A 25,353-nucleotide genomic window follows, 5' to 3' on the forward strand; every position below is an offset into this window, starting at 1 on the left:
TATAAATAATTGCTACATAAAACATGGGTAAGTCTACTAAAGCAAAAGACTATGTCCTAAAGATATTTAAAAGTTGATTTCCTATAGATGGTTCTATGAAAGATTCACTTGTATGAAATTCTAGAGAGTATATAAATTTTGGTTAATTAAAATTGCCTTCCCTGGCAACGGCGCTAGAAATGCTTGTTGGTATTTTTAACATCACTTCATATTGAGTTGTCATCCCTAACATGATTTCAAAATCCAAGGATAAAATAATCTACACGCAATAACTCTAAATATAATATATCCGTAAGCACACAGATAATTCTCCTGTTGTAGCATTTCACCTAGGAAGTATTTCGAGTATCGTTGATTTATTTTATGCCAAAAAGATAAAGCAGCATTGTATTCATTAGGCTTAGGTAATCTTGTAAGGACTAAACAAATCATAATTATATAAATCTATCACAGCCAATGGTACTAATGCTTTAGCGATAACTAGTCATTAATATGATAAATGATAAATGATAAATGATAACTGAGTAATGAAGTAAATGATATTCTAGAGATAGAAAATAAAGACTCACTAATGTAGCAAGGAAATCTTGATATTCAAATAAAAGAAACCTATGTAATTACTAATATAAAGTCTACAGCCTATGCCATGCTACACATTTTCATCTATAGTGTAATAAACTCAGAAAACATCATAAGGAGCATCAACTAATGAGGATTTTAAAACACAAACGTCACCTCCTTCACGACCGCGCTCCGCTTGTCCTACGTATGGGAGGTGGACTACAGAGAAACCAATGCAGCTGTCACCTACATGGACTACCACACAACCCAGCACGTCAGGGTGTGTAGTTACACAATATATCTAGACACCACGTCTACATAATGTGCACCACCTGACTCACTCGAGTACTGAATCAGGCGCTTTACGATCATATAATGATAATCATCATAAACCACATCTATATCGAACATGCAACTAGAATAAACTAAGAATTGAATAAATAGCAATATATTAAAGTAGAGCAAAGTCATAATAAAATACAAGATAATATTACCAATTTCTAGAAGACAGATTTGGAATCCCGAGCGGAGACCTCGCTAGACGCCTATACTAAGAACTTAAAGAACTAGAGCTCTACTCCTAATCTCTGGAAACCCTAACTTCTGACTACTCTTGACAAATGAAGCAGATGGAATGAATTGAATCTGGGATGCTCTTGGGAGGGGGGTCTGCCCTCTATTTATAGCCTGGTGGAGTGCACGTGCGCCGTAGAATCAAACCGACTTAACTAAGGGCCAAGATGCATCAAGAGAGGCGGTATAGGAGGCTTCCTGATATGACCACGCCAGTAAGCAAGATGTCACAAGCTCCAAGTCAAGCTACAACTACTCAAGTTTTACCTACACCGACACCAGCCCAAGTCATCGATGGACCGGTTACACGTAGTCATGCAAAAAAGCTACAACAAGAGGTCCACGCGCTACTTTGTGAGATTCATTTTAATGTTAATGAGAATTATATTCTACCTAAGTATTCTACCTTGATTGTACTCAGGTATATAGAAGAAGAGAAGGATGAATCGGACCCTGAAGAACGAACCAGTGCAAGTCCTAGAAGACACGTCAAAAACGGACCAGTGAAAGTCAAAAACGGACCAGTGCAAAGAAATCTTCATAACTTTTTAATCACAAAAGCTATGAAGGCCCATGAGGACTTGTTGGAAAGCTTGTCGAGTCTACTTTCCAATGAATCTAGTGGCGACCACTTTGGATACTCCATATTGCCTACAGACCAGAATTAATACAGACTGCTCAGAAGGTCAACAGTCTGCCGTGATAGAATGTTGGTACAACTTGCCGTGCAAAACTGTATGAATATACAATGTCTCGTGGTGCATGACATACATTTCAGGAAAGATCTTCGAGTCTAGTTTCACACCCAAGAAACGGTTCATCATTTGGACTTCCCAATAAAAATTTATGGTTAGTTTATTGGAAACTGCTCTGGAGGCCAACAGTCACGCGAAGCCAGTTCGGGAATCCATTCCGAGGGGTCCTTTCACATTGCCTTCACCCAGAAACTCTATTTCGTTTTCATACCTATCTAGGAGAGTTGTTCCTAGTATAAATATCCCCTACCTCTAAGCTATTAGCAACCTTTGATCATTTGATAAACTACATGATATTGGAGCCGGGCTGCTGAGTGCCTTACTCAACCTTTGTTCTTCTTTGTTCTTCATGGACTTGTGAAGTGAATCCTCTAGGTTCCCCTACTTCGTGCTCTACGGCTTCCGTTCGGCTGCGCCGTATTGTGTGGATTAGTTCTGGATTGTGGTTCTGCGGTCGTTCGGAGATCGAGTCGAAGTCTTCGTGGTTTCGGTGCCTCTCTCCCCATCGCTTGGTCGCATCCAACCTTTGTCAGGTATAAAGCTAGTTACCCGCTGTTCGCAGCAAGTTATCCTTGTTCTTTTGATCTACTGTCATGAAGATCGGGCCACCCTCGTGTCGATTCATATCGGTAAACCTATCACTTCCAGAAGAGGAGGCCAAAACCCTAGAGGGGGGCGCCGGCCGACGCTAGGGTGGGGCCGGTCGGCCCCTCCTTACGGCCTCTGCCCCCCGGCTCTTCGGGTGTCTTCTAGAGTCTTCCCACGTCCCGTTCGTGATCTTTTTGTGGCGGATAAGTTTTGTGTTTATTTTGCACATGAATCCCTCTTTTCAGATTTTCTGAAAATAGACCCTGTAAAATACAGAATATGCAAAACTTGTGGAAATTGTCAGTTAAAACCCTAGGCTAGTGTGTTTTCATGTTCTCCTTTGGGTTTAAAGTTCTAATAAAGGTTGACGTTATCCACCGTCAACAATACCCCAAGCTAAGTCTTTGCTAGTCCCTTAACAAAATCGACTTGAAATAATACTTTCAGGATTCCTCATGTTTAATTTCAACGAATTCTTGAGCATTGAATTTAAACGTGGGGCTTTTCAACTTTAATTAACTCTTATGTGATTGAGAGATAGAATAAGCAACCAAGCACTGCATATATTTTATTCTTCGTTCATGCACCACTCCAGGAGTTGTATTTATTATTTTGAAAACCATGAGAGTCTACTAATAACATCATAGTGGACTACTAAGCTATACATCATAACTGAATGTTCTAGTGATTAAATTATATTTTTAAACTCTTATGCAATATTCTCTATTTTATGTCTTCTAAGAAATGTGGGCATCTCTCTAGCGGATACTTTGTGTACCCATTTTTTTCTCTCGGGTGTCTTTGCACCCTTTATTTTACTCTCTTTCTTTTAATTTGGCACATACCCTTTTGGTATGACATCTTTTGGACTCATACTTCTCTGATATGGCATCTTTTAATTTTATAGCCCACATCCTCTTTTAGACTTCTAAGAGAGAATTTGTTACATAGAGTAAAACCCTTTTTATACTTTGTGGATTCAATCATGAATGCATAACAAAATATTCTACTCAAATCATATTAGCAACATGAATTATTAGATTGATTGATTTAATTCTTGCAAAATATCTGGAACTTAGCTATCACTCAGAATGAAACATATACTAGCTCAAACCTCTTTATATCATATCTACCAATTACTTAGACTGAATCAAAAGTTTTATGCTACCCACAGATATCAGGTTTCAGAATAAATTATCCGGGTAGATAAACTTCATATAATTCAAAAGAGAATTTTAAATTCTAGTACTAAGTAATTGCATATTTTAGTTGCTCTCTCTCTCTTTTTAATGAAATATAGAATTAAAGGAAAATTCTAATTACTCTAATTTAATGATAAAAATTAAATGTTGAAAAGTAAATACTGAAATAAATAAGATAGAATATTTACAGAAGTGGAAAGGTGCTTACCTTGTGGGGGCTCTCCCCCAAGCTGAATGTTGCCGAGCTCAATAATGTGGTGGTGGATACCCCATCTGCTCTGCATGTGCTGTTGTCCCTGTGTCTGAGCTGCTGGTCCGCATGGTGTTGTCACTCCTGCTGCTGAAACCTATCATCAATGTGATGTTGCCACTGCTCGTGTTGGTGCAAGGTGTCGTTCATCGTCTACTGTCCCTGCAGAAGGTTAGTAAAATGCATGAATATGACAGGGTAATCATTAATAGGAGTCTCGAAGTCCTATTCAGGTGGCAGCATGTAGTCATTTGTTGGTGGTGCATGGAACGGGTACGGTCCACCAGTAGCGTGGTCTGTATTTCTGCGCATAGAAAATGATGCACGGCCCCTCCGAAAATCCTATCTAGTGTTATCTGGCTTCTGTGTGGGGAATGTTCCCCATCCTATGGATGTAGACGGCTCTCCTTGCTGATATGTGGCTTGGTCCTCCCATCCTGAGTGGGTGGACCACGGTTGATGTGGCTCATATGAAGCACCTAGATCATCAAAGTTAGTGTAATAAAAATGAGCTAGAACGATGGTGCTAGGTCAGCTCTAGTGTAGACAGTTCTGGGCACTCTACTCATGTATGCTAATGGACACCTGCCAATGTTAGTGTTTTATGGGAAAGTAAAACTATCAATAGAATAAATTCCTAGTTCTCGTTCAGGCAGGTGGTACTCATTGCGGTATTTCTTATAAATCATGATTAATTTATTGTCACATCGTTTCAGCATATGAGCACAAAAAAATCATATCCAATATTTCTATGGTCATCAGGAATAAATGTGAGTGTAGCTTTTGACAATAAATCTAAGCTCGCAGCTAAACGTGTGATCCAAGATGTGAAAGAAATACTACACTTTCTCATGGTAGTTACAATTTTCCAGTAGCTCAACATTAATTTCATAGGTGATGCTTTTTTCTTTTTAATCATAATGTATAATAAATGCAGCTCATCCTATCTGATAGTGTTTAATTCCTCTCTAGAAAATAAAATAAAAGCTTGCCATTTAAGCATAAATCTCAGTGTAGGATGGTGGACTTCTTCAGTGGTATATTTTTGTTTATGTTCGGGTTCCTTAGCAGTGATGTTGTCCCAAAAATTCTTTATTAAAATCTCTAAGAACATCAGCTATATTCAGTATACACTGATCCGAAAATCCTAATGCTATACTGACGGTTTTCCATGTGAGAGTGAAAGGTTTGTTGAACATCCTAAAGTGAACATTATTATCATCAAAGTGGAACTAATAAATTCTATAGTAAGTAATTTTCTACCCTGTTTAGTGATTTCCCAAGCATCTTCCCATCCAATTATTCTAAAAATAAGCTCAAACTCGGAATCCATTCCGGTTTCATGGGGCAAAGCAATATCAAATATTGATGTATGAGTAAACTCTTTTGTCTTTACCACATTTAATATCTCAACTTGAGGCCTTAGTGGTAATGAAATTTGACTAAGGTTTGTTAATTGATACCCCTCTTCCATTGGGAAGAGGATGATGGGGTGTGATAGTCGGGAGGTGATGGAGGATCAACGTCCATTCTGAAACTGGTACGTGAAGGTGCTTGAGACTATGAACAGCTTCGAGTGCTGTGGAAGGAAAGTGTTCTCCCGATGCTCCTGTGTGCACCTCCAACTTTTCAATTCATCCTGTCTTAAGAACACAAAGAACATGAAGAAGAAAGAACAACAAGAACACAAGAACTCAAAGATTAGTAAAACAAAAGAGAGAGGAAAGGAGGTGTCCACTTAATGCACTTGATCTTTGTTTTCTCTCTTCTTTTCTACTCTAATTAATAGTGGTAATTGGAGGCTAAAATTTTGAAACTTGCAACCAGGGAAGAACAAGATTCTCTGGTTTGGAAATGAGTGTGAGAGAGAGTGAAAGAAATAGGAGAAGTAGAAGGGGAAGGGGGGCGCCGGCCGGCATGGGTGTGGGGCCGGCCGGCCCCATACCTTGGCTTCTTGCTATCTCCTTTCTCTGGTGTCGACAATGGCATGCAAGTGATTAGAAGGCTACTCCCTAGGGTGCTCTTTCGGTGGCAGGTGGTAGTGGAGGTGGTACAAGCATGCATGTGAGTGATAATGTGAGTTTTTGGATGGTGGTGAATGATGGTAGGTGTGATGTGATGTGAGGTGACTTGATGTGATATGTGTGGGTCCCACATGTCTCCCGTATTTATACCGTATAATGACACAAAGACAAAAAACTATATTACTTTTATAAATATATGGAAAACTAGAATTCTAATGACAGTATTTTTATAATTTTCTGCCACCACAGTAGATTTCAGTCACGGGGCTTTTGCGCTCCGTTAGTAGTAATCACACATGGGCTTTAAACTCTAATTATGACATGCTTATTTTTATTTCCTTTTAATAATGCAACCTGTGAAAATAAATATGCTAAAATTAATGTGAGAATTTAAATTACTGATAGCTACCGAGTAACCTCCCAGTGAAGGTTCGGGGTTTTTAAGTCCACCAACTTAGACTTCTCCAATTGAATTATTCTTTATGATTGATCTCCACTGTTGGAGATGTTGATGCATCTTGTTCTTCTTGATCCTTTAGAGTCTTGCATTGCTCAGGTCTTGGCCTGAATGGGAATCGCTCTTCTTGCCCATTAATGGTGAATATTATTTCTCTAGCTCCAACGTTGATGGTTGCATTTGCAGTGTTTAGGAATGGTCGCCCAAGGATAAGAGGTATCTTCCTCTCTTCCTGCATGTCAAGTACCACAAAATCTATAGAAACAAAAAATTCATGGATTTTTATCGGAATATTTCTGATATCCCTGCAGGGTAGCAGACTGATTGGTCAGCTAGTTCCAAGCACATTGTTGCTGGAGTGAGCGTGGAATAGTCGAGTTTGTCCAAGACCATCTTGGGCATAACGCTGACGCTTGCTCCAAGATCACATAAGGCGTTCTCGAACATCTAGTTACCTATAGAGCAATCTATAGTTTGACATCCTGGGTCCTTCTTCTTGATGGCAGAAGAACGTAGGATTGCCTCACTACATGCATCTGTTAGCTTGATGAATTCAATTGAGGGGAGTGGTCCCTTGTTGTTAAGGATGGCCCGAAGTTACTTTGCATATGTAGGTACCTGCATAGCATCTAACAACGGAATGTTGACATATAATTTTTGAATGACATCTACAAACTTACTGAACCGCTCGTCAGTGGTGGTACTCCTCCTCCTTTGTGGGAAAGGTAGGAGAGTAGTATCATGGAAGTCTTGCATTAATTTTGGCACTTGTGGATCAACTGGTGGTGAAGGTGTTTCAACTTTTTTTTCTTTATTGTTCTTTCCAGCTTCTTTGTCTACCTGCACTGAATGTGAAGGTCTACATGCCCCTTCTAGGTAGGGTGGATCACGTGCAACTTTTTCTCCTCTAGTAGATATTCCTTTAATATGTTCATGGTTAGTGGTAGACAAAATAGAGGCTAGATGTGTAATCTGTGATTCTATCTTTTTATTGAACATTATTTGCTCTTTAACTGCTAGAGAGAAATTGTGCAATTTTGAATTAATTCCTTCTAACATCTCATCATTAAAAGCAAGATTCTTATAAATACTCTCATTAATTCTAGCTTGTTCTAATATTAATTCTCTCAAGGGTGGTTGTCTTTCATTTGAATTGTAATTACTTTGATACTTACCTTGGCTTGTTACCTAACATTGACTCCAGCCTTGTTTCTTTACGATTGCACTGATGTCTTCTTCATATTGATCTTGAGAATTGAATGCATCTTGAATGGCTTGATGATTTCTTTTATATTTATCCCTTTGTTCTAGCCAGCTCAATAATACATCCATCTTGGTTGATAGTGCACACAACTCCTCTAGAACTTCTTCACTTTCATGGTATGTCTGAGTGTTGAATGTCCAATTCTGGTTTTCTACCATCTTTGCCAAAATAGCTTCAACTTTTCTAGGGGTGAGTAACATAAATGATCCTTCAGTAGTGGCATCCAATTGCTCACATGACTTTTGGGTTAGTCCATGATAGAATGTCTACATGAGCAACCACTTCTCCATTCCATGATGCGGGCGGTCTGATATGTATTCTTGAAAACACTCCCATGCTTCAATAGGTTCACCTTTCTGCTGATGAAATTCTAAAATCTTCCCTCGTAAGATATTCGTTCAGCCTATTGGGAAAAACTTCTCTAGGAAATCTTTCGAACATTCTCCCCATGTCTTGATTTGATCTTTACTCTGACAGAACCAGACAAAGCAACACTATTTTATTTCTTTGACATCCAAGAGACTAGTGATTTACCTAGGAAGTGGCACCCTCCGGATGTGCTCTTTCTATCAATGCGGCACCTGGCATAATCGAAATCAGAATAGCCTACAAGTTGGAATCTTGCACCTTTGGGATACCACAAGCCTAGATAGGGTGTGTATTTTAGATATCTAATAATTCCCTTAATGGCAATCAAGTGAGATTCCATAGGCATAGCTTGATATCTAGCACACATACACACACTAAACATGATATCGGGCCTAGATGCGGTGAGGTAAAGTAAACTACCTATCATAGAGCAATAGAGAGTTTTGTCAACCGGATTACCTCCCTCATCCAAGTTGCGATGCCCATTTGATGCCATGGGAGTCTTGATTGGCTTTCAATCTAGCACCTTGAGTCTCTTGAGAAGATCTTGAGTGTACTTCTCTTGAGAGATGAAGACCCCTTCCTTCATTTGCTTGAATTGAAACCCGAGGAAGAAGGATAGCTCGCCAATCATGGACATCTCAAACTCCTTGGACATCAAATTACCAAATTCCTTGCAAAGATCTTCATTAGTAGAGCCAAAAATAATATCATCAACATATACTTGGCAAATGGAGATTTCCCCATTCATCTTCTTGGTGAATAGTGTCATGTCAACTTTCCCAATCTTGAAGCCCTTTTCAATGAGGAAGTCCCTTAGCCTCTCATACCAAGCTCTAAGAGCTTGTTTGAGACCATAGAGCGCCTTGGACAACTGGTAAACATGCTTGGGGTACCTAGGGTCTTCAAAACCGAGGGTTGCTCAACATAGACAAGCTCAATAATATAACCATTTAGAAAGGCATTTTTCAGATCCATTTGAAACAATTTGATATCATGGCTAGAAGCATATGCAAGTAGGATACGTATAGCTTCAAGTCTTGCAACTAGTGCAAAAGTTTCACTGAAGTCAAGACCCTCCACTTGTGAAAAGCCTTTCGCCACAAGTCTTGCCTTGTTGCGCACCACCTTGCCTTGATCATCTTTCTTGTTCTAGAAGACCCACTTTTTTTCCAATCACTCTTGCATCTTTAGGTCGCTCTTCACATGTTCATACTTGGTTGCGAGAGAAGTTATTCAACTCCTCTTACATGACAATGATCCAATCCACATCCCAAAGAGCTTCCTCTATGGTTTTGGGTTCATCTTCAAGAGACACAAAAGCATAATGTTCAATAAATAAAGCATGTCTAGAACGAGTAGTAACATCATGTGATGGACTCCCAATGATGAGATCTTGAGTGTGATCCTAGAGAAGATGTGATGATATTCTTGGCACCACTTGAGGGGTTGTTTGTGTAGCATCAACATCTTGTGCTTGTACCACCATTTGTTCATGAGTGACTTGAGTGTCTTCATGAGCGTCCCTCACATAATTGTCATCATCTTGTGGCACATGATAGGAGGATGGCACATCAATGATTTGCACATCATCATCATCCTCCTTGGGCTTGATGTCTCCCACCGTAATGTTCTTCATGGCATCCCTCAATGGCTCACCACCTACATCATCAAGATTATCACTTGCTCCTTGGGAGCCATTAGTTTCATCAAATTCAACATCAAATGTTTCTTCAACCAAGTTTGTAACATGGTTAAAACTCCATAGGCCTTTGACTTTGATGAATAGCCAACCAAGTAACCAATGTCACATCTTCTTTGGAACTTTCCCATGTGTTGGCGCTTCTTGTATACATCAAATTATTTTGAGTTTCATGAATGAGCCTATTGTCATGCAAACATGTCTATATGTTCTAATCATGTCCTTAGCAAAGTATGAATGCTATGTCAACCATTTTTACCTTGCTTTGTTGGAGGAGAGGCATGCCATATATAAATGTAGGGGTGCACCCATCTCAAGTTGGAGAAGTCAAGTATGTTCAATTCATTTCTCAACTTGCAAAATCTTTTCTCATCAAGTGGCTTTGTGAAGATGTTAGCTAGTTGATCTTCGGTGCCAATGCTTTCAATGCTAATATCACCCTTTTGTTGATGGTCCCTTATGAAGTGGTGCCTTATGTCAATGTTCTTAGTTCTTGAATGTTGAACTGGATTTTGTGTCATCTTGATTGCACTCTCATTGTCACATAGCAAAGGCACATTCTTGAATTTGATTCCAAAGTTATTCAAGATAGCTTTCATCCAAATCAATTATGCACAACAACTACCGGCACTAATGTATTCGGCCTCGGCGGATGATAGTGCAACACTATTTTGTTTCTTTGATGACCATGAAACTAGAGACCATCCTAGCAATTAAAAAGTGCCACTTGTGCTCATTCTATCAATCTTGCATCCACCATAATCGGAGTCCGAATATCCAATCAATTCAAAGTTAGACCCCTTGGGATACCATAATCTAACATCATGAGTGCCCTTGAGATACCTTAATATTCTTTTGGTTGCCTTTAAGTAACTTTCTCTAGGTGAAGCTTGGTATCTTGCACATTTGCACACACTAAACATCACATCCGGCCTTGATGTGGTGACATAGAGCAAACTTCCAATCATAGACCAATATAGCTTTTGATCTACCATGTTGCCACTTGCATCACTACCAAATTGATCATTTGTGCCCATAGGTGTGCTCATTGGTTTAGCTTCTTGCAACCCAAACTTCTTGATCATATCCTTGATGTACTTTTCTTGACTCACAAAAGTGCCATTCTTTAATTGCTTGATTTGAAGACCAAGGAAGTAACTAAGCTCTCCTATCATAGACATCTCAAACTCATTTGCTATCATTCTTCCAAACTCTTCACAAAAGTCTTGATTGGTTGATCCAAAGATGATATCATCAATATAGATTTGCAACACAAACAAATCACTGCCTAGCTTCTTAGTGAAGAGGGTAGTGTCAACCTTTCCCATCTTGAACCCTTTAGAGAGAAGAAAATCTCTCAATCTCTCATACCATGCTCTAGGTGCTTGCTTCAAACCATATAATGCCTTCTTGAGCTTGTACACATGGTTGGGTTTCTTGTCATCTTCAATACCGGGAGGTTGTTCAACATAAACCAACTCATTTATATATCCATTTAGAAATGCACTCTTCACATCCATTTGATAGAGCTTGATGTTGTGGGCACAAGCATAGGCTAATAGGATTCTAATTGTCTCCAATCTTGCAACCGGTGCATATGTTTCTCCAAAGTCAGGACCTTCGACTTGAGTGTAGCCTTGTGCTACTAATCTTGCTTTGTTTCTCACAACTACACCATCTTGATCTTGCTTGTTTCTAAAGACCCACTTAGTATCAATCATATTGTAGTTCTTTGGCCTCTCAACAAGCTCCCACACTTGATTTCTTGTGAAGTTGTTCAATTCTTCATGCATGGCATTTACCCAATCAGAATCCTTCAATGCATCTTCTATTTTCTTTGGTTCTTCAAATGAGACAAATGAATAGTGCTCACAAAAGGATGCTAGCCTTGATATTGTTTGCACACCACTTTGAATGCCACCAATGACTTGATCCAATAGATGATCCCTTGCTATGCTAGTAGGTTGGAGTATTGGGAGTTGATTGCCTCCATTAGCTTCATTTTGATTTTGATGATCATCATCATGAGAGCCACTAGTGCTTGCTTGATTTGTATCAATTTGCACTTTTTGATTAATCATGTGAGTGTCATTATCATCATCAATTTGCCTTGGCCTTATGTCACCAACATCCAAGTTTTTCATTGCATTAGCCAATTGATCTCCTCTAACATCATCAAGATTTTGAGCTTCACTTTGAGATCCCTCGGTTTCATCAAACTAAACATCATGAACTTCTTCCAATGTGCCACTTGCCAAGTTCCAAACTCTATAAGCTTTGCTTGTGGTGGAATAACCAAGTAAGAACCCTTCATCACATTTCTTCTCAAACTTGATCAATCTTGTGCCATTCTTAAGAATGTAGCATTTACAACCAAACACTCTAAAGTATGCAATGTTGGGCTTTCTTCCATTCAATAGCTCATATGGTGTCTTCCCAAGCTTCCCATGGCAATAGAGACGGTTGCTACAATAGCAAGCCGTGTTGATAGATTCACTCCAAAATGAATGGCTAACATTGTATTCACTAAGCATTGATCTAGCCATATCAATCAAGGTTCTATTCTTCCTTTCAACTACACAATTGGATTGAGGAGTGTATGTTGGAGAGAATTGATGTCCAATGCCAAGATCATCACACAATTCCTCAATTCTTGTGTTTTTGAATTCACTACCATTGTCACTTCTAATATTCTTGATAGTGTTTTCAAACTCATTTTGCACCCTCTTGACAAAAGACTTGAATAGATCACAAACATCACTTTTGTCATAGAGAAAGAACACCCAAGTGTATGTAATGTAGTCATCTACTATCATAAATCCATACTTATTGCCACCAATGCTAGTATATGTTGTTGGCCCAAATAAATCCATGTGCAATAACTCAAATGCCTTTGATGTGCTCATTTCACTTTTCTTAGGATGTGCATTCCCAACTTGCTTTCCGGCTTGACAAGCACTACATGGTTTATCCTTCTCAAAGGTGACATCCTTGAAGCCTCTAACTAAGTCATGCCTCAATAATTTGTTCAATTGATTCATTCCAACATGACCAAGCCTTCTATGCCACAACCAACCCAAACATGATTTGCTAATTAGGCAAGATGTCAATTGAGTGTCACTATCATTGAAATCAACCAAGTATAAGCTACCATGCCTAAATCCTTTGAATATCAAGTTTGATCCGTCAACACTAACAACCTCAACATCATCACTTCCAAAGATGCACTTGAAACCAAGGTCACAAAGTTGTGCAATTGACAAGAGATTGAAATCTAGGCTCTCAACTAGCAACACATTTGATATGCTCATGTCATTTGAGATAGCAATTTTACCAAGCCTCTTGACCTTGCCTTTCTTGTTGTTGCCGAAGGTGATAGAATCAAAGCCACCATTTTGATTTGTATCAATTGATTTGAACATACAAGACTCCCCAGTCATATGTTGAGTGCACCCACTATCAAGCACCCAATGCCTTCCTCCGGCTTTGTAATTGACCTACAAGACAAGATCAATTCTTTTTAGGTACCCAAACTTGATTGGTCCTCCAAGGTTAGCAACTAAGCTCTTTGGTACCCAAATGACTTTCTTCTTTGAGCCCATCCATGGTGCACCAATGAACTTAGCGTGAATACCTTTTATATCCTTGGTAAGCACATAGAAGGAATTAAGCTTAATTGAGGATACATTAGCTTTGTGTTTCTTGTTCATACATTGTTGCTCTAGGTGACCAACTTGCTTGTAAGCTTTGCAATACCGGTCATTGTTCTTCACAAAACGTGTTTTATGAGGAGCAAAGGTGGCCTTGCCTTTCTTGGGGTTATAGCCCAATCCCTCTTTGTAGAGAGAAGCTCTTTGGCTACCCAAGCACATAAGCAAGCAGTCCTCACCACCATAAGCCTTGGCTAAGGTGTGATTGAGCTCTTTCACCTCCTTCTTGAGAATTTCATTCTCAACTTTTAGTGTGGTGTCACATGTGAAACCATCACCACTAGATGAGGATGATGTATATGTACAACATGAAGGGTTAGTAGAAGCAATAACAATAGGCTTACTCAAGATATCACATGTTAGGCCTATGTTGCAAGTTTTAGCTTTCTCAATTTTAGTTGACTCATTTTCACATTTATTAACTAGATAGGAATGAGCTTCTTCAAGCTTAGTGTGAGCCTTTTGAAGCTTCTTATGGTCTTCCTTTAGACTCTCATAAGATGCTCTAAGCTCATCAAATTCTTGCTCAAGGGTTTTCTTATCCTTAATCAAGGCCTTGCACTCCTTTCTAATTTCTTTATAGTGATGAGTGCAATCTTTTAGCATAGTGATTAGTTTATCTTTAGTTGGTTCATCATCATCACTATCACTATCACTATCACTAGCATGGTCACTCTCATCGTTAGATGATACCTTAGTGGCCTTAGCCATGAAGCATGATGGAGTGTCGAAGATGGAGCTCTTTCCTTGAATTGCAATGCTAGCATGCCCCTTCTTCTTGGTGCTCTCATCATCACTTGAGGAGTTATCACTATCCCAAGTTGCAACATGGGAATCACCCTTCTTCTTGTTTGAGTCTTCCTTCTTTTCTTGCTTCTTCTTTTTCTTCTTTCTTTGTTTCTTGATAGCATCTTCATCATCACTATCATAAGGACACTTGGCAATGAGATGATCTTTGCTATGGCATCTAAAGCACCTCATGGAATGGTCATTCTTCTTGGAGGAGCTCTTCTTTCTTCTTGCCCGATAGCCCTTCTTCTTCATAAACTTGCCAAATCTCTTAACAAGAAGAGCCATCTCCTCATCTTCATCACTATCACAAGAGCTTGTTTCTTCTTCACTTGATGATTCTTGCTTGGCTTTGCCCTTGGATGTGGAGGCTTTCAATGCCACACTCTTCTTCTTCTTATCATCCTTCTTTTCACCTTCCTTCTTCCTCTTCTTGATCAACTCATCCTTTTCATCAACTTCTCTATAGGCATCATCGGTCATCACCTCTTGAAAGACTTGTTGGGGAGTTGATTCACTAAGAGTTGTCTTGACTAACACGGTGATCAATGTGTCAAATCTCTTAGGCAAGATTCTCAAGAACTTCATAGAGAATTGACTATCCTTCACTTCTTCCCCAAGTGCCTTGAGCTCGTTCACAATGACTTGCAACTGGTGAAACATCTCCAGCACACTTTCATCTTCTTGCATCTTGAAGCTTGAGAACTTTTCTTGGAGGATGTATGCCTTGGCGGTCTTGGTTCCCTCAAATGTTTCTTCTAGCTTTGCCCATGCATCATGAGCAATCTCAATGTTCTTGATTTGCTCAAAGGTCTTGTCATCAAGAGCTTCATGAAGAGCACTAATGGCAATAGTACATTGCCCATGCTAACGCTACGGCTACAACTAAAATATCATTTTAAAAAAGCCTATATATGTCATACTGCATATCAGCCACATATAAATAGTTTTGCAACCATTTTCCCCTCAAACACAAGTCATTTCATTAAAAAAATAATTTTACAGCTTATAGGGGTGATGACATCAAGGTGTCGGCCTGTTCTAAGGGGTGTTTGTTTCCCACCACAAATTATGTAATCAGCTTATAATCTATAAACTGAGACAAACATGCACATATTTATGGCTAGATTATTACAATTTATAGGCCAGATTTTCATAAACTATTAAGCTAGTCTTCCTTATATATAACTTATAAATTATGAGCTATGCAGCTGGCCCGCCACCTCGCCATCACAATGACCCGCCAAGCACCAGGCTAGTGTTCCAAACCAAGGGCAACCAGTCCATTCATTTCAAAATCTCAATCACCTACATTTTGTTCTCTCAAATACACAAAATAATGAGTATTATAAGTTCATCTCAATATGTCATTTTTAGAACCAGGAGATGGAACAGAGATGGCATCTCAACAATGCACCAGATCAATCAAATGACACAATTGAGCAGACAACGGTTAACCAGAGCACGACATTACGATCCCAACACTGAAAGGATTATTGGATTAATGGTACTGAAATGGATATATCAGCTGCCCAGATTATGGATTGGATAATACCGCCAACTAAATAACACTGGAGTATGAAATGAAACAACATCAAAAGGGCAATAACCATTTCTCTTCATATTAATAATTTTCCGATTGTAGAATCTGTCAACACTAAAATTACCATTCTGCAGTCATCACTGCACTTTGCTAGGAACACAACATAGGAAAAATTACAATATTTCCAAAGCTTGTTCAGTTCACCAATATAGCCACAGCCTTTATTTAGAAGTGTAATTTTGCACATAAATTCACTGAAGTACTTAATCAAATGCATTGAAGCTCTAAAATTATGCTTACTTTGTTGCAGTCAACAAACAAAGTGATGCCGAGATGAAAAAGCATGTAAACCACCACTTCGCACGAGATGCCAAGTCAGAACCCCTAGTCAGTTCAAATGATAACATTCTTTTGGAACAAACCCAACTCTCCAAATTTGGAAGTAATGGAAATTAACTTCTTCCAAATGAAACTAATGAGATAACACAACACCAAAGGTCAAGATTGAGCTCCTACTTCTCTTTGTAACTTTTATAATTTTTATATAATATACATATAATCTGTCTGGGATTACCCTTCCTTGTTTCTAAAAAATCCATTTAGTCATATCCATGCAACTAAAAATTGCTGGTCAATTTAAACTGCTAGTTTGCTCATAGAATATAAATTGCTCTAGTTATAAATCTGTAATCTAGGTTGTAGCGTTGACACGTTGTCAGAGCAAAACATTAAAAGCAGAAACTAAAGTTAGATCTGCCAACTAGATACTGCTGCGATGACCAAATTTGACCTCGAGTGGATCTGCCACCCTCAGTGACTTGTTGCCACGAGAGAAGCGCTGTAGGTGCCACTGAACAGGCTCCAAGCTACGAGTCCGTAGGGGACAAGCTACGAGTCCAACCCTATCTGAGGCTGCAATGCAACCAAGGCCAGGCAGGACAAAAACTATGCCCACAAACAGAAGTTTAGGAGTAACCTGATTGCATTGCCCAGGGTTAGTTACAATAGTCATCATCATATTCTGAATTTCTAAACTACCACACTCATGTTGAGACAAGACTATATATTTAGGCTAGATATCCAGTTCATACTACAGAGTGAAAGAACAAAAAATATTTAGTATAGTTGCTATCAACAAATTTTCAGAAAAATACCATAAACATTTCTAGGTAGGAATCATTCGTCAGTTCTCACTGGGCAGCGAGACCCATGGATTAACTTGCTGGAAGCAGTGAGAAGACATTCACTTAGTTCAGACAGGTGCATTTTTGTGTAACATCCTCGATGTTACGGTTACTAAAATCCGGATCATGGCATCATCAGCATTGCACAGCATAGTTGTTAAGCACACCTTGATGCATCAACTTAAAACAAGTTTGCTGTGATTGGTTGTGCTAGGAATCTAAAGTGTGTTTGAATTGTGTATTGATGCTTGTGTTGGTTGCTAAAACCCTAGGGTGGAAGTTTTCCGAAAGACTAGGGGGGAACCCTGATTTCCGGACCCTAGAATTGCCCCTTTTTGTGCAATTCAAAAACCAAGCAAAATTTGAAGTTGAGTTCAAAAGCAAAGTTGTAGATCTTGTCAAGATGTACAACTTTGGTGTTTTGAGGTGTTGAAGTTTCAATATAAAATTCAAAGTAATTTTGAAAATATAGATTTCCAGAAAGTGTCCCCTTTTCCAATTTGAACCTCCAACTCAAAATCTATTTGGAATTCTGAAAAGTGGTCAACATGAAAGTTGTAGAGCTCAAAAAGTTGAACAACTTTCATGTTGGGAGTTTTTCAAGTTGTTATGAAAAACTCAAAAGTAATTTTGGAAATTCTGATTTGTCCCCAATTCAAAAAATTGAATTTCCTTGAATTGGGATTTGAAATTCAAACTGTTTTGTCAAATTCATCTTGTTCCACTCAGAATTGGCTTTGGTCACCAAAAGAAGTTTTGAAGCTTATAAAATTTTGAACAACTTTTGTTTTGGCACAAAATTGACTCCAGTTCAAATTTTGGAAGTAATTCGCAAAAAACAAAAAGGAGTGGATAGGGCCTGCTACAGTAGAGACCCGATGAGGATCACCGGCTCCCTATCCAACGCGGCCGCCGCGTGCGCGCGTGTGAGCACGCAGCTGCTTGCTGCCAGTGCCGCCAGACGACGTGGAAGCTCCGCGCTCGCTCTACGCGGGTATAAAGCCGTTCCACCGGCCGACGCGCCTCCGTTTGCCTCCAAGAACGCCGACGAGCTACGCCCGCGCCACCGCGAAATTCGCCGCAAGCACGCCCTCTTCATCTTCCCGGTGTGCAGCACCCACTTCGCCCACGACCAAGCTACCTCTTGGACCCTTCGCCGCGCGCTTTAACCCCCTAACGCCACCAGTCGAGCCGTCGTCCCCAATTCCGGCCAGGACCGCCGCCGAGGAACCCTTCACGTGGGCACGCTACTCCAGTCGGTATCACGCCTTGCCAGCAGTCGTTTCAAGTTCTTCTCATTTCCCCGATGCTCATGCGCCCGCTCTTTCTCCTTGGACGTGAATAGGCCCACCGGAACGACCTCGCCAAGGCTCGAGCGCCCGCCCGACGACACCGTCTCCGTCGCCAGCGACCTCGGCTACCTCCTCAAGCCTCGCAACGTGAGCACCACCCTCTCTGACCTTCGTGGAAGCTCTCTCGCACGTTTAATTGCGCTCTACCGAGCCCTCGTGGCCGGTCTTCGGGCAACCGACGCGGCCGTCCGCCATGTATGCGGTTGAGGTAGAGAGAGAGCGTTAGAGCGTCCGCGAGCAGTAGCTATGGAGTCGCAAGGTCGAGGCGGAGCTGATGCGCACCCTGGTGTGGGCTTGGACCTCACCAGCGGCGGCCGGGACCGCGGCAGAGCCGCCGCACGCGAAGAAGGCGCAGCTGACGGGTGGGGTCGCCCCGTCAGCGTCCCGCAGAGAGAGGGCCTGACGAGCGGGACCCGCTCGTCAGTGACCGCGTAGAGAGGAGAGCGCACGCGCAGCGTCCGCGTGGGCCGCGCGGGAGTGGGCCGGCCTGCGGGCCTTTTGGCTGGGCCTCTCCCGGCTGCTTTTTGTTTTCTTTTTCCTTTTCGAGTTAAAAATGCTTTATGTTTGAAATTGTGTAGAAAATTGGTTACTGATTCAAAAATTAGGGAAAAATTTGTATAGGTTCCATAAAATCAATAGAACCTAGGAAAAATATTAGGATCTGTTTTCTAGTATTTTGCAAGTGTATAAAAATTACTTCTTTTATTTAATGAATAAAACTTCTAGGAATTTTAATAATTTATTAGTATGTCCAAAAATCACCAAGCTTTGTGGGGAGTCTCTGAATATTATTTCCAGGTTTCACACAAAATTTGGTGACATTTGGATAATGTTTGAATACAATATTATTAAACCCTTATTTGGTAATTAAATAATATGTCTAGAATAATTAGATAATGATTAGTTAAATCTTCATGATTAGGGTTGAGTGATTTTGGGATTATGTGATGACCTAAGGTCATTAACCTTGATGGCCTTTGGCATTTCATTATTGTTTGGCCTTAATGCTTAAATTACTGTCATTAATAATTAATTTAGGATAATTATGAAAAAGAGGAATCTTAGTTTACAAGATGCAACCTCTTGGGTAAAAATATTAAGATGTTAAACAACATTATTTATTGTTTATTCTGTATTGCACCGAGAAGGCAAGTTGTACTCGACTTGGTCCTTCTTGCATATTTGTCATACGCATATCATGAGCATTCATCATTTTGTGTATAGTGCACGTGACCGAAGGAGAGACCGTTGAACCGAACCCCGAGGTCGGTGCTCCGTTCGAGGAAGTCGGATCTGAGACTTGGGAAGTCTCTGAAGGGTCCCTCTCTGCCCTGCAACCAAGGCAAGCCCCGGATGCATTAACCCCTCCTTGAATATTTTAAATCTTTTATCACTTATGAATTGAAAATGCTGCATTAGGTAGTTCAGAATTGGGTTAACCAACTTGCTGCATTTACTGCCTTGATATTTGTTATCCTGTCCTTGACACCTATTTTATTTTAAAACTGCGTAGTGATGCTTAGCCCTGCTACTAGATAGGTTTTCAAACAAGAAAGTTTGAAGGGTTGTTGTGGAATACACTTATGATCAATGATGTTTCAACTTGAGACCGGTCGGTGGACTTGCTATAAGAATGGAGTCTTAAAGTAGTGTCTTCAACTGTGTCGGTTAAGGACCGGTCCGTTGATGTCCTGCTGGGTTGAGAATTTATACTACTAGCCACTTGCCCTCGGTAAGCCCGATCTTGTAATCCCTCGACGCGAACAGCTACTCGCGCACTGGGCGTGGAGCGATGGCGAGAGTAGTGTGTACCCACCTTACGGATCTGAGATGACCGGGAAACATCTAGATCGGCTGTAGGATGGTGGAGTACTATGCTCTCGGGTGCCACGAACCTGGTCAACTTTGGGGAGAGCTTGCATTGGGTTGACATATGCAAGATTTGGTTCTACATATGTCGGGTGGTTAGGAACTCCAGCTGGATTGCTAAGCGATTCGAATCGTCGTTGCTCCCCGATTGGGAGACTCAATTCCTTCGACCCTCATCGTAGTTAATTATGCAACTAAGTGATAAAATGAGAAAGGGGGAAATGTCTCATGAGGTTCGGATCCCAATTCCCGGACTTAGAGTGACATGAAGCTATGGCCGTTGGATAAATAATACTTTAATTTAGGACTAGGAACTCACAGACTTGTTTGTGGGAGGCAACTAGATAGACTGTCCTCGAACTCCTCGGCCTCTTCAGGAGAGGAATTCGCGGGTAAAACTTGAAAGTAAGGATGCACTATTAGTAAGCTTTTGGGCAAAACACTTTGGCTCCTTGCTCAGCCACCCCTTGTCTACCCTAAGCCTCCATCCCTAACTTCTCCTCTTTTTCTACCGGGTAAGTCTTGTTGAGTACTCCCGTACTCAGGGTTTTACAACCCCTGTTGCAGGTGAAGCTCAGGAGCCGACTTGTTTCGGACCCTGTTGTGTGACCGTCGTCGAGGTTGACGACGAAGAAGAGTGAGCGTGACCCATGGGCAGGGTCTGTAAATTTGTAATCTGTGTACTAAAGTTTAAGTTGCTCCGCTGGACCTGGTTTGTAATAACACTCCGCTATTTGGAAGAACTCCTTTTGTAAACTAAGTTATGTAATACTTCCGCTGTTTTACTCTGAAATATTATTTTAGTCGTATGTCATTTGAGATACTGCAATGTCTTCGCAACGAATGATCCTGGTGTTAAGGTGGCCACTTGCTATCCTGTAAGGGCGAGAAGAAGAAGTTCTCGTTAATGGACCATCACTAGTGGTCAGGACGAGCCTGCTTAGTACGCCACAGGTAGCAGTGGAATGAGCGTCCAGCGATGCTCATCGGACTTCTAAAGTGGGAGGATCCCCGGCATCACCGTCAGAGGTCCTTAGGACAATGACAGGTGTCGGTGGGCCCAAACACTTAGGGGGTTCTGCCACAACTGGTATCAGAGCATTCGTTGCTAAGATGACGGTTGTATCCTTCGAAAAACTTCAAAACTCATTTGGATCCAATACTATAAACTTGCCTACCTTGAGTCCAAATGCTGTAGTCCTAACTTACCCCTGTCTGTAGGCTTTCTTAGAATTTTTAAAGTGGTTTGGAGGAGTAACATTAAGTATTGCCCTATGTTGTAAAAATTTGAAGTAATGCCGTTATCATTTGTTGATAGGAATCGTAAGTACGTGCATGCATCATGATATATCAACTTGGTTAAAATTTCTTCCTCCTTGTTTTGGTTGGGTTATATAGAATCAATCCCATTCTTGCTAACCCGTAAGGTCTCTCTTACTAATCTAAACTTACCCTCTACAGGATGGCCCGTTGGAAACAGACCCCGCGCAAGAGGAAAGGTCCAAAAGGGGTCCCCAGGCATCAGTTGGCCCCACGCAGCGATCAAGCAAGCAGTAGCCGTTCACCGCCTCAGCAGGAGGTGGACAGGTTGTCCGCCGAGTTGACCGAAGTGATGAGAGAAAGGATGTACAACGTCATGGAGATCGGCGAACTTAAAGCTCAACTAGCCAAAGAAAAACAAGCTACCGAGAACTGTGAGGCCATGTTGTCCTGTATGGTGGAGGAGAGGAATGCCGCTATTGCCCGAGAAGAAGAGGCCAGGAGCGCACACAGGCACGAGCTGACTAGGATGAATGCGAAGCTGGGTAAGGCCAGGTACCTTAAAGATCTGTACGTGAAGATGGCGGCCACGGTCACCGCGCAGCGAGATGTCGCGTGGCAGCGGGAGGACCAGCTCCAGTTGGAGAAGCTGGAGCTGGCACATCATTTAGATACCGTCAATGACTTGGCAATGCAATATCGTGATATTGCATTTGGCCTATATCATCAGCTCCATCCACCTCCAGGTGAAGGAGAGATGGATACGGATGGAGAGTTAGCGGACGATGGGGAACCCGATCAAGGCATCAGTGATGAAGAGGAGTCCGACCCCGATGACAACAACCCGGGGGGTAATCCTGACGAGGGCAATGACGACCCGGGCTACAGCTCTGGCCACACCGACTAGTTCGGTGAAGCCGCGGGCAACGTCGTTGTAGGATTCCTAGTTTGCCGTAGTGGGGTCGGGTTTGTAATATAAAGTTTTCTTTCAGTCTGAGAAGTTGTACTTGGTTGTTCCTGGTGTGTTGAACTGATGTTTAATAAATAAATGGAAGTATGTAAGATATGTCCTAAGTTATGAATTTTATGTGGTAACAAGTACCTATGACTCTTGTAGCAGATGCCGATGCGTACATGAGGATCTGATGGAGCCGGGACATCTCATGGAGGGGATGATATCCCCAACCCTCCACCTGCTCCACCTTCTTTGGCTGATGCCATTGCTGTTCTCTTGAGTGCCACTACCGATAACGCTCGCTTGCTGCGCGAGTTAGCACAACGTCAACCACACCCCGCCCCAAACTTCAGAGCACCGCATAATGGGGACGGAGAAGCTCGGTACGTGGACTTTACCGAGACAAGGCCTCCGGTATTCACTAAGGCTGATGAGCCGTTAGAGGCGGATGACTGGCTCCGGACCATGGAGCACAAGTTCAGTTTGATTCAGTGTTCAAAAACTCAGAAGCCCATGTTCGCAGCTCAGCAGCTTCGGGGAGCTGCAGGTGCCTGGTGGGAGAACTTCCTAGCTATCCAAGCTCCGGGACACCAGGTCACCTGAACCGAGTTTAAGGACGCGTTCCGCGCCCATTACATCCCTGAAGGGCTCATGGCCATGAAGGCCGAAGAATTTCTCGTCTTGCAGCAAGGCGATAAAAGTGTCATGGAGTACGTGGCAAAGTTTAATCATCTCTCTCAATATGCCACGGACCATGTGAACACGGACAGAAAGAAGAGAGCCTGCTTCATGCGTGGTCTAAATACTAAACTTCAGACCATGATGACCACCTGCCAAAATGCTACCTTCTATGAGGCGGTAAATATTGCCATCGCCTCCGAAGAAAAGAATAGAAAGCACAAAGAAGCCAAGAAGATGGCTGCTTCTTCCTCCTTCTCTGGTCGCGGCCAAAAGCGCCAGAGAATCATTTATCATCCGCAGGGCCACGGACGTTTTCAAGCGCCGTCACCCTATCATGGTCCCTTTTCCCTACCACAATATAGACCAGGGCAGCAGGTATACCCTCGACCTACTGCCATCGCCCTTGCACCACGTCAGCCGAACGCCCCGGGTGTTCGCCCCACTGCTCCGTCCAACCACAATTACCCTTGTTTTAATTGTGGTAAGCCTGGACACTTTTCCAAAGAGTGCCCCTACCCCCGCCAAACCAACCCTACCTTCCAAAGTCCACCTATGGGCCAACCCCAGCCGAGCCAATTCAGGACTGGGGTTCAGAAAGGATAAAATGTGCAAAGGGGAAAACCAGCGAAGAAAGTGGGACAAGTCTTCCATATTGAGGTGGAGACGATTCTGGAGGGTGAACCAGTAATGATGGGTACGTTTCCTGTTGCGAAACATCCTGCTTTAATGCTTTTCGATTCTGGTGCATCTCATACATTCATTAATCGCACCTTTGTGTTAAAGCATGGCATACCCATTGGGGAAACACAAGATCATTTTTATATACAGTCGCCAGGAGGACGGCTGAGTTCTAAAGAGATGGTTCACCAGATACCCATCGAATTTGGTGGGCATAATTTTCCCACTAGCATGATTGTCCTTAAAGATCACGAAATTGATGTCATACTAGGCATGAACTGGATGGCACAACGAGGGGTTGTGCTATACACTTTGCATCGAACCATTAAAATCCCATTGCCCAATGAGAATTCCTACCTGCTAATTCAATTAGTTACTCCCAAGCAGGCAATTGGGCAAGTTCATGCCACTAATGTGTCTGCAGTCAAAGATATCCCGGTAGTTCGAGATTTTCCAGACGTGTTTCCTGAAGACCTACCAGGTCTGCCACCGGACCGGGATGTACAATTCAGTATAGAATTGAAACCGGGGACAGCCCCAATATCTCAGAGGGCCCACAGAATGGCACCGAAAGAACTGGCCGAACTAAAAACCCAACTACAAGAACTATTGCAGAAAGGTTTCATTCAGCCTAGTTCTTCACCATGGGGTTGCCCAGCCTTGTTTGTGAAAAAGAAAGATCAGACATTAAGGCTATGTGTCGATTATCGTCCCCTGAATGAGGTGACGATTAAGAATAAGTACCCACTGCCCCGTATTGACTTACTATTTGACCAGCTAGCCGGGGCCAAAGTATTTTCAAAAATTGATTTGAGATCAGGGTACCATCAAATCAAAATTAGGCCGGAGGATGTGCCCAAAACGGCGTTTACAACCCGATATGGGCTGTATGAATACTTGGTAATGTCTTTTGGGTTGACCAATGCACCGGCCCATTTCATGTACTTGATGAACTCTGTCTTCATGCCAGAACTAGATAAATTTGTGGTCGTCTTTATTGATGACATCTTAATGTACTCCAAGACTAAGAAAGAACATGCTGAACATCTGAGAATTGTGCTGACCCGTCTTAGGGAGCATCAACTTTATGCCAAGTTCAGCAAATGTGAGTTCTGGCTGGACAAAGTTCATTTCCTGGGTCATGTATTATCAGCGGAGGGAGTCGTTGTAGACCCAGGTAAGGTAGAAGATGTGTTGAATTGGAAACCTCCGACTACGGTACATGAGGTCCGTAGTTTTCTGGGTATGGCGGGATATTACCGTTGCTTTATCCCGGACTTTTCAAGAGTCGCCAAACCAATCACGACCTTGCTCAAGAATCAAACAAAATTTGTTTGGTCACCGCAACGTGAGCAAGCTTTTCAGATTCTGAAAAGGTTATTGACAACTGCACCTGTCTTAGCCCAGCCAGATATTGAAAAACCCTTTGATGTGTATTGTGACGCATTAGGAATAGGGATAGGCTGTGTGCTAATGCAGGAGGGTCGAGTGATTGCATATGCTTCCAGACAACTTAAACCACATGAAGAGAATTACCCGACCCATGATCTTGAACTAGCCGCCGTGGTTCATGCATTAAAAATTTGG

Source organism: Sorghum bicolor, chromosome 2, assembly GCF_000003195.3.
Source record: "Sorghum bicolor cultivar BTx623 chromosome 2, Sorghum_bicolor_NCBIv3, whole genome shotgun sequence".
In the NCBI taxonomy this organism is placed as follows: domain Eukaryota; kingdom Viridiplantae; phylum Streptophyta; class Magnoliopsida; order Poales; family Poaceae; genus Sorghum; species Sorghum bicolor.